The following is a 9,265-nucleotide window of genomic DNA, read 5'->3' as shown; positions in this document are numbered from 1 at the left end:
CCATCATCTAATTACCAGCCAATGATGTAAGCTATTAGCAGACGCGAGAGAAATCACCAATAATGATAATGATTCTCAAGGTACTACAGTACATTCTGCATGGTGTGAATGGATGTTTTAATGTAGAACACCAGACAAAGTCTTTCATTCGAAGGCATGTGATGTTAACCTGTCTCCAGAAGTGAGAAACTTGCCATTGATGCATGCAAGCCTCAACGTACTGGAAGGGTGTTTCTAAGTCAACTTCCTGGATAATGTGCTGATGTCGACAAGAAGCGACTCATCGCAAGAGGGCCTTGAAGTGTCCCCCATCAATGACATGAAACGAGTGTAATGATTTTGATGACAGAATGTGACTAATGACACAATATTGAGGAATGGCAGTCATAGAAATGAAGGTTTATGAGTATTGCAAAGGATGAAGTTTATTGAGTGACTTCTCTTGAACATGTTGGCAACACTGAATGAATTGGAAACATTGTCCCAAAACCAAAGTGATGGATGGTGTGATATAATATAGGTATGATAACCATCAAGTAGATAACCCAACCCAAATAGTCATAGAGATGAAGTGAAAGTGTCATGTTCAAAAGCGACTTGCTACCATAAAGTCATTTATCCCATTTCCAATTTTCCCAATTATTACTTACTAGTACCTCTTTATTTTTCTTAACAAGCTTGAGGAGGATAACATATGGTTGATGTATAATTATACCCTTTTGGGTGAATCCATCACTATATGATGTTTTAATGATTCTAGCGAAGGTGAGACTCGGTCTTGTCATGACGGACAAGTTTGTCGCTATTTGATGCTTTAATGAGTTTAACGATAATGAGAACTCGGTCATTTTCATGCTTAGAGAGTTTGAAAAGGGAAGAAAAGAAAACTCCACGAGTTATTTTTCGCAAATTTTTCTCTCAAGTCCGAAAAAGTGTAAAATAATAGAAGAGAGAACCTATTGACCATGTTTGATCAACGTATTCCTTTTTCGTAAGTAATCTATCTAAATCCAAAAAAGAGTTAAACTTATATTGAGTAGATGTTGTTTTCAATCCATTTATAAGCTGAAAAGGACAAGCACTAGACAATCTTTTGATATTTTGAGAATCTGAAAAGAGCTAAAATAGAACTCTAGGGGGGTTCCTTTTTCGATGTTTAACAGGGTTCGAAAAAGAGATAAAAGTATGCTCTATGGTCAAAAGTAAATTTTATGATCATGCACATCAAATTCACTATGTCAGCTACAAACTTGGTCAAAGAACCACCAAACAGATTAAGCATACCTTTTTCATTGGTAAAAATAGGTAAAAACTATAGTTTATTAATTTAATGAACATGAAATAACCATAAAACCAGAATTTACCAAGTCATTTTACCATTTGACATTTACCATTCAGTTTTGTGCTCTGAACCAATTTTTTACCTCAAAATTCAGTAGCTGATTGTGGGAGGTTTTTTGGATCATTCCCTGTGCTGTCAAGACCAAGTAGGAGATCTACCTCTTCTCTTTCATTTAAGATTATTCTTTTTCAATTTCAAGAAAACAATTTAGGGTTTTTGCGTCCCTAGGGTGAATATACCATGCCCTAGGATCAGTGCACCCTTATGCATTGAAAACGGCACTGAAGAGAAGTCAAATAGAAGGGAAACTACTCTGGATTGCATTATCTACAAATTAGGGGTGCATTGCGCATAGTTTAGAAATTTGATTCATTATTTCTACCCAAAATATCTTTAGTTTTTTGCATGAAATGGATCCTAACTAAGCCTATGGTGTGATTTCAGATTTTGATCAGATCAGAATGGATATCACATGGCATGAAAGATAACATGAAGAATAGGATATGGTTTCCCTAAATGATCCTGGTACTATTGAGGCCCTCAAAGATTGTGGGTTACTCAGATATTTCAGGTTATCTGGGATGAGACAATAGTTAGAACTATTGCATTTCTTGGTTCATTCATGGGATCCAACGGAACATGTTTTTCACATAGGGGACAAAGTGCTCCCTATATCAATCGATGATATTTACTTTCTCATAGGATTGTCGAGACATGGTGCCCCCATTTCTCTCTCAGGTTCTTCTCGTTGGGGTTAATCAGTGAGGGAATACATTCGGCAATTCTGTTGGCCATGTACACAGCCTAACAAACATGGAAAGATAAACATCGGGGATGTTCTGATTTTCCCTTACGAAAAATCCTCTTTACTATCACAAAGTTGGTGGGTAACGTGACACTTCATGTCACAAATAGATCGTACATGTAGTATGTGCTCGAGTGTCTTGAGCCAACAATGTTCAACTGGTGTGAGGCAGTACTCTCATTGATGAAAGAGCAGCTGACTAAAGTAAAAAGCAGTAAGAAGAAACATTTCAACTATGGATCGATCTTGATTGCTTTTACTTTGGAGAGAATTCCGTCGATGGAACCTCAGTATGTGACACTAAGTTTAGCTGGTCCTAGATATCCACGGATGCAAAGATGGGTAGATTTTATGGCTAGACATACTGGTCAGTCATCAATCTCATTTTCTACCACATTTTGTAGTTGGCTCCATCGACAACATATTGTCATAGAGGAGCATCCATATGCAGGGATGGATTTCCATGGAGATCCAAATTTGAGATTACTGGTGGGTTCTCAATGGGGTGCTATAGGTAAATTGTTTTGACCATGTAAGTTTGATTTTTTGAGTTCTTACATGTTTTGTGTTTTTCGACATTTCCAAGACTAAACTAAAAATTTTCTCATGTATATAGATGTTGGCACTGTTTGACAAATGGGTCATCAATAGGAGGTGGGCGAACCAATGGGCAGAAATGTCGAAAGAGTAGTTCTCTAGGATTTAGATCTGATCGAGACAGTAGCGGAGTTGCAACATCATATAAAGGGGCTAACCCTCATTATACCATATGTTTGGATCGAGGAGTTACTGATGAGACTACAATGCCACATTATTGGTGTACCTAGCCATTGGATGAGGCTATTGTGCATGATAGATCAGGGACTGACCTGTTATCATGAGCATCATTAGATCTACTTAGGATGATTTACTGTATGCATTTTGAGGTTTTGAAGTCAGATGACCAACATGTCTTGGACACAAATTTTTGTAAAAACTTTGAACATCTATCTATTTTACTTTCAATGTTTTTGTATGGTTATGTGTAATCCTATTCAACTGTTGATATGAATTGAGAATTTACTATTTACATATGTCGTAAATGTTTTCTTAACACGTAATTTTCTAAAGAATCAGTCAATGTGTTAAAGTTTCTAAAATTGTTTTGATATTGAATGTAATCAAAACGTCTTTCCAAGAGACGAACTCAAGGAATATATGATGAATAGTTAGATTTCTGACGGTATAAACATTTGTAAGTTGTTGTATGACAAGTTGTGAGTCTAGCCTATGATGATTCGGTGAATTCCAAGTGAAATGGCATCAAACCGGAGTTCGATCAATGTGCTATACTCAGTGATATTATTTGCAAAGCGACTAATACAAATCCCTTGAAAACTCACTAACTCACCACTTGGAGCGAATATGACCCATGCTATAGAGGATAGGTTCTGCGTACTATAACTAGCACCATTTGCATAACCAACAAATGGTTCCAAAGGTTCCAACATCTGCAAAAAATGAAAAGCGGATTACTAACGACATAAAATCTCTAAAAGTCACACTGTGACACACACACGCAATCAAAGCATATATATAGTGATTTTACTACGTACAATCAAGCATAGTAACATTTAATATACATCTCATTTCAGGGCTGCGACAATGGAATTCCCTCATAATCAACCAACTCATAAGTGCCTTTTGCCAAAACATGCTTGACAATGCAGGGGCCCATCCATAGTGGTTCAAATGTTCCTGTTCCTAATTTATCGGCTTCCTCATCATAAAGCAAGACCAGGTCTCCTTCTGAGAATATGTGAGGCTTGACATTGTGGTCATATTGCACCTTAATTAATTTCTTATGTGATTCGTTGTCCAATGCAGCTTCACGACATGTTTCATCTAGATGGATGAGTTCTAAGAAATGTTCTTCCTCATCAGAAGTGTCTGGTAACAAGTCAATTGTGAATTTTAGTGATGAAATCTCACATTGTATTGGCAAGATTGCCTCAAGACCATAAACCAATTGGAAAGGTGTGAATCCAGTTGTGTTCCTTACCAAGGTTTGGTAAGCCTACAAAGCTGAGTACAGGATCAAATGCTAGTTTCATTTGTGGACTCCTATCATTCATTGAAGCATTCGCTTAAGGATTTTTTAATGGCTTCAACTTGTCCATTAGCATGCGGATAATAAGGAGTACAAATATCATGTGAGAGTCCTCAATTGGTAGTTAATCTAATGATCATGTGATCATGAAAATGCCAACCATGATCTGTAACTATAGCTTGGGGTATACCAAACCATGCAACCACATGGTTGAAGAAAAAAGTACAGCTATCTCACCATTGTTGTTTAATGTAGGCATTGCTTGAGCCCATTTCATAAAATAGTCAACGGCGACAATAATATATCCATTCCCCACGGCTGAGCGAGGGTTACATGTCATGAAATGAATGCCCCATTTTGTAAATCGTCCAAAAACAATGACAGGATGTAGTGGTGCATGTGGTAATTGAGTTTTATGGTAAAATATATGGCATGCATGACAACTTTTGACATCAATAATGCAATCGTTAAATATGGTAGGCCAAAAGTAACCAACACTGAGAATTTTCTGTGCGGTAGCATAACCAGATAAATGTCCACCATAAGCACTATAATGGCAATCATTTAGAACTTTCTCAACTTCCTCATGTGTGAGGCACCTACGAAAAATCGTATCGATACCGCGATGATAAAGGGTGTCGCAAATGATCAGATAATCTTTGGCTTAATATCAAATATGTCATTGTTGTGAGCGAGAGGTATTAGACTAGAAATTTTATGTTTGGAGATAGATTAGTATATCTCCATACCAAGGGTCAGATGACGAGATCAGAAATAGAGATTCAACTGGAATTGATGGTTACATTCTTGAGTCAATGGTGCTGGAGGGAAGGTCGCAAAGAAGCCTAGAGAAAACTAGAGATTTCTTTGACTTGGATTTGATGAATTCAAAATCAAACTCCTACAAAATGACGATCCATTTAAAATATTTTCCCCTGAGCAATTGACGTGATAAGATCTATGTCATAGGGTTGCAATCCAAAATTACCATGGTCTTTCGGAGTAGGATATAATGGCGAAATCTCTGTACAACTTGAACAAAAGCCAAAGCTATCTTCTCCACATAAGAATACTTAACTTCCATATCATGAGATTATGACTCAAATAATAGATCAAATGTTCAATCCCTTCTTCTTCTTGGACTAAAGCCATAGCAAAGGTTGTATCTGTAGTGACGAGATACAGGAAATAGGTGTTCCAATAACTAGGGGAGTACATTAATGACTCTCGGATTAGGGTACCTATGAGAGCATCAAAAGAGGCTTGCACAATGAGGTCCCAATGGAAGGGAATTCACTTTTTCAAAATACAAGTAAATCCTTTAGCCATTTTAGGATAGTTGGGAATGAATCTCCTTAGAAAGTTAGCCTTCCATTGGAGTCTCTATAACTGAAGTAAAAGGTAGAGGCAGATCAAGGATTCCTTAACCTTCAAGGGGTCGAGTCGAATTCCTTCTTTGGACACTATGAAACCAAGAAAACAATCAAAACACACATCTATGTGGATTGAGTTGAATTTTGTAGTGTCGACACTGTAAAAATATGCCACTCAAATGTTATAGGTGATTAGCCTAGTTCCATGAATGAGCAGGTAAGTCATCTAGATAGGGTTGAATGATGTGTTTGATGTAGTGGAAGGCATAATTCATTGCCCTCTAAATGGTTGCCCCAATGTTCTTCAACCCAAAAGGGAGTTTCCTATATGCGAATGTGCCCCAAGGACAAATAAAGGTAGTTTGAGATTGGTATTATGTGCAAATATTGATCCAATTATAGCCGGAAAATCCATCCATAAATGAAAATATTTCACATCCAGCACATTCATCAATTATCTAGTGGATAAAGAGTGGGATAGTTGTCTTTTGGGCAAGCATAATTAACATCCCTATAATCAACACACACTCATATTGTTCCTTGTTTCTTCATGACAGGAACAATATTGTAAACCCAATCAGCAAGATGAATGAGGTATATGACACCAGCATGCAAAAGTTTTTCAACTTCTGCTTTTATGGTAGCAGCGTTCTTCGGATGAATAGATGGAGGTGTTGTCATACTGGCTTGACATTAAGATACATTTTAACCTCGTGTTCAACTATATTAGAATCTATACCTGGCATTTACTCATATGACCAAGAAAATATATTGTGGAATTCACGAAAAGGAGCACAGTGAGTTTCAAATTCTGATGGAGAAAAATATTTGCCAAGATGGATGTTTTCTAGAATTCCAGGCTTGGTCGAAATATCGACAGAAATGGTTTCTTTGATACTCGATATGTTTTTCTTGGAATCAATTATGTCTATAAATACAAAATTTGAAAGGAAATCAACGATTGAAGGGTGATTTAGTTCATTTGGAATATCTTCTATGTGATCTGGAAGATGGGATCGATGATGATAATCTACCCATGGTTCTTCCTTTGTCATTATTGATTGGATTATTCCTTCATCAATAGAAAATGTACGTGAAAAGGAATCAAAGGAAGTACCATATTCTAACGAATGATCAACCCATACCATTAGCGATGATGGATTTGGATTTGATGCACAATCCAAAAAGATTAATTGCTATGAGAGCTCAATTGCACTTAAAAATGTAGTGGCTAAGGCTTTGAAGTTGTCAGATGAAGCACGTGGTAGTTCAATATACCACTTTGCATCCATACTAGTGATCATTCACTGGAAAATATGTAGTCTTACTGAATCATCATTTAGGGAGTTGGATGAACACCATAAATGAAAAGTCATAACGTGATTGGACAGATCTTCTCTAGGGTTTCCATTGAACATAGGAATATTAGAAGGAAATTTGTGTGTAATCACTGGCCACCAAGTGGAATAAAGAATGGGATCATTGGTAAGTTGATTTAAATTTGGTAATTCAAGTGTTATGACAAAAGGCAACTGTCGGTTTAGGTTGGGTTGAGCGTAACTAGGGTAAGATGGAATTGCTTGAGCAATAGGCATTTGCATACCAGCATAAGGAATCTGTTGTTGGTAACATTGATAGGGGTAGGTTTGTTGAGCACATCCAGTATAAGGTTGTTTTTAGGAACCATAATAAATTTGATGTTGACAAAATCCAACATACTTTTGCTCACCAAGTATAGGATAAGTTTGGTACTATTGGACTTGTTGTTGTTGTTGGTATTGTGTCTGCCACAGTTGTTGATACAACGGTTGTTGCCCACTAGTATAAGTTTGACCTAGTTGTGGATAAATTAGACTAGTATAATTCTGAGTCATCCCAGTTGATGGTAAATTGGCCTGAGGTTGTTGGATTTCAGACACAAATGGTTGTTGTAAAATGGCCTGAGATTATTGAGTCTGTAGACCTGAAACTTGAGGGTAAGAGGTTGAAGGATCAACTTGAAAAGGTTGAGATATAATCAAATCAACTTGCGACTATGGTAAAGTTGTAATGACATGCGTAGTAGGTATGGATGAAACAGGTTGTATTGTTTGTGATGAATAAACAAGCCTTGGTTGAGCATGCATTATAGGCTGCCATTGACAAATAGACATTTCAGAATAAGTTGGACCTAAAGATGATGGTATACGACCATATGGTTACCCCCCAGAGTATGGAGAATAAGCAGATTGAGCATATTATTCTCCACATGGAGATAATCCAGTGTTAAGTGGATACATTTGATGGTAACCAGATGGACTAGCTTGATATTGACTTGATGGATCAAAATGTTTAGTATCTGTAAGTGAAGAACTAGGTAAAATTCTTGTGGACGACTTGGGTGAAGGCCATGGCCTAGAATAAACATCGTAGTGAGTTCCAAATAATGATTGGTAACCTAGTGGGATGGATGGACCACCATACATATGTGACTAAAGTGTTGTGGTAAACATTGAAGAAGTAGCGAAAGTAGATGTTGTCACAGCTGTAATAGATGACACAGTCTAGGATGTTATTTTAGCCATAGTCAAATGAACCAATAAATGTCCTAATGAATCTACGAGAGTTTGAAAGTAAACAATATCAAGAGGAGAAATATAAGTTAACAAAGGAAAAGAAGGATAAAGATAAATCCCTGGTCCAAAACGAGTTGGAGTTATAGGTGAAGTTTTTTCTTCAAATTCCTCTTCAATAGTAATAAAACTAGGTAGAAGGATCTCAGTGTTCGGTCCTGTTGTGGCCAGCAACAACCCCCCTTCTTATTCTAGTTTTGATATCAATACTAAATAAGTGGGGAACCTTCATCTAGAAAATAACAATAAATTAGAACTTGTATTTCCTTTTTTTTTAATAAATCTTACTTTCATAAACATAGGAGAATACTTGAAAAATCCAAAAAAGACTTAAGTTTTATGATGAGTTCGAATAAAATCATTCTCTCAAAAAAGTATTGCATTGCAAAAAAGGAAATGATGACACCACATAAGCAAACTCCTAAGATTGCAAAATCGCGATGCGAGATCGCACACCGAAGGAACTCATTGCATCGCAGTTTTAATATCACTTAAGGTGAAATACTTCAAAACCGGTGATATGCAATAATACATCTTGAAAATCGCATTTCACATAAGCACATGGTAATGAATGATTGTCAAAACATAACGGATTAGCAATATTGCGATCTGTGACATTGTGAAGCAAATCACAAAATCGCTTTATCGTAGATCTGCAAGGCACATTGTTCCAAAAAGTTTTTTGTAATCTGATGTCAAGTCATGCACATTAATGTTAATTTAATAAGTTAGTTGATGATCATTTATGAGATAAGGTTTTGATTTGATCAAGAGGTTAGTTCACGTAGGGTGGTATATTTTTATGTGATTTCAACATTTAAAGCTTTCCCATCACCTTATTCATATCATTACTCTTTCTTGGTTTTGTAACTTGCAGGAGTGGAAAATGAAAAGATATACATAGCAATGTTTAGAGTGTAATGGGAAAAGAAGGAGAAATTCAAATTTCTTAAGTCATCTAACAAAATGCCCAAGAGGCAAAAATTGGCCCCAGGGAAGCCTGGATCAAGAAAAGGAGGCAGTTTTTGATGCGTGATTAGTGCT

This window comes from Pinus tabuliformis, chromosome X (assembly GCF_031772625.1).
Source record: "Pinus tabuliformis cultivar Carrire ecotype Pingquan chromosome X, CPIR1, whole genome shotgun sequence".
Taxonomy (NCBI): domain Eukaryota; kingdom Viridiplantae; phylum Streptophyta; class Pinopsida; order Pinales; family Pinaceae; genus Pinus; species Pinus tabuliformis.
Note: the sequence above shows the minus strand (reverse complement) of the source record.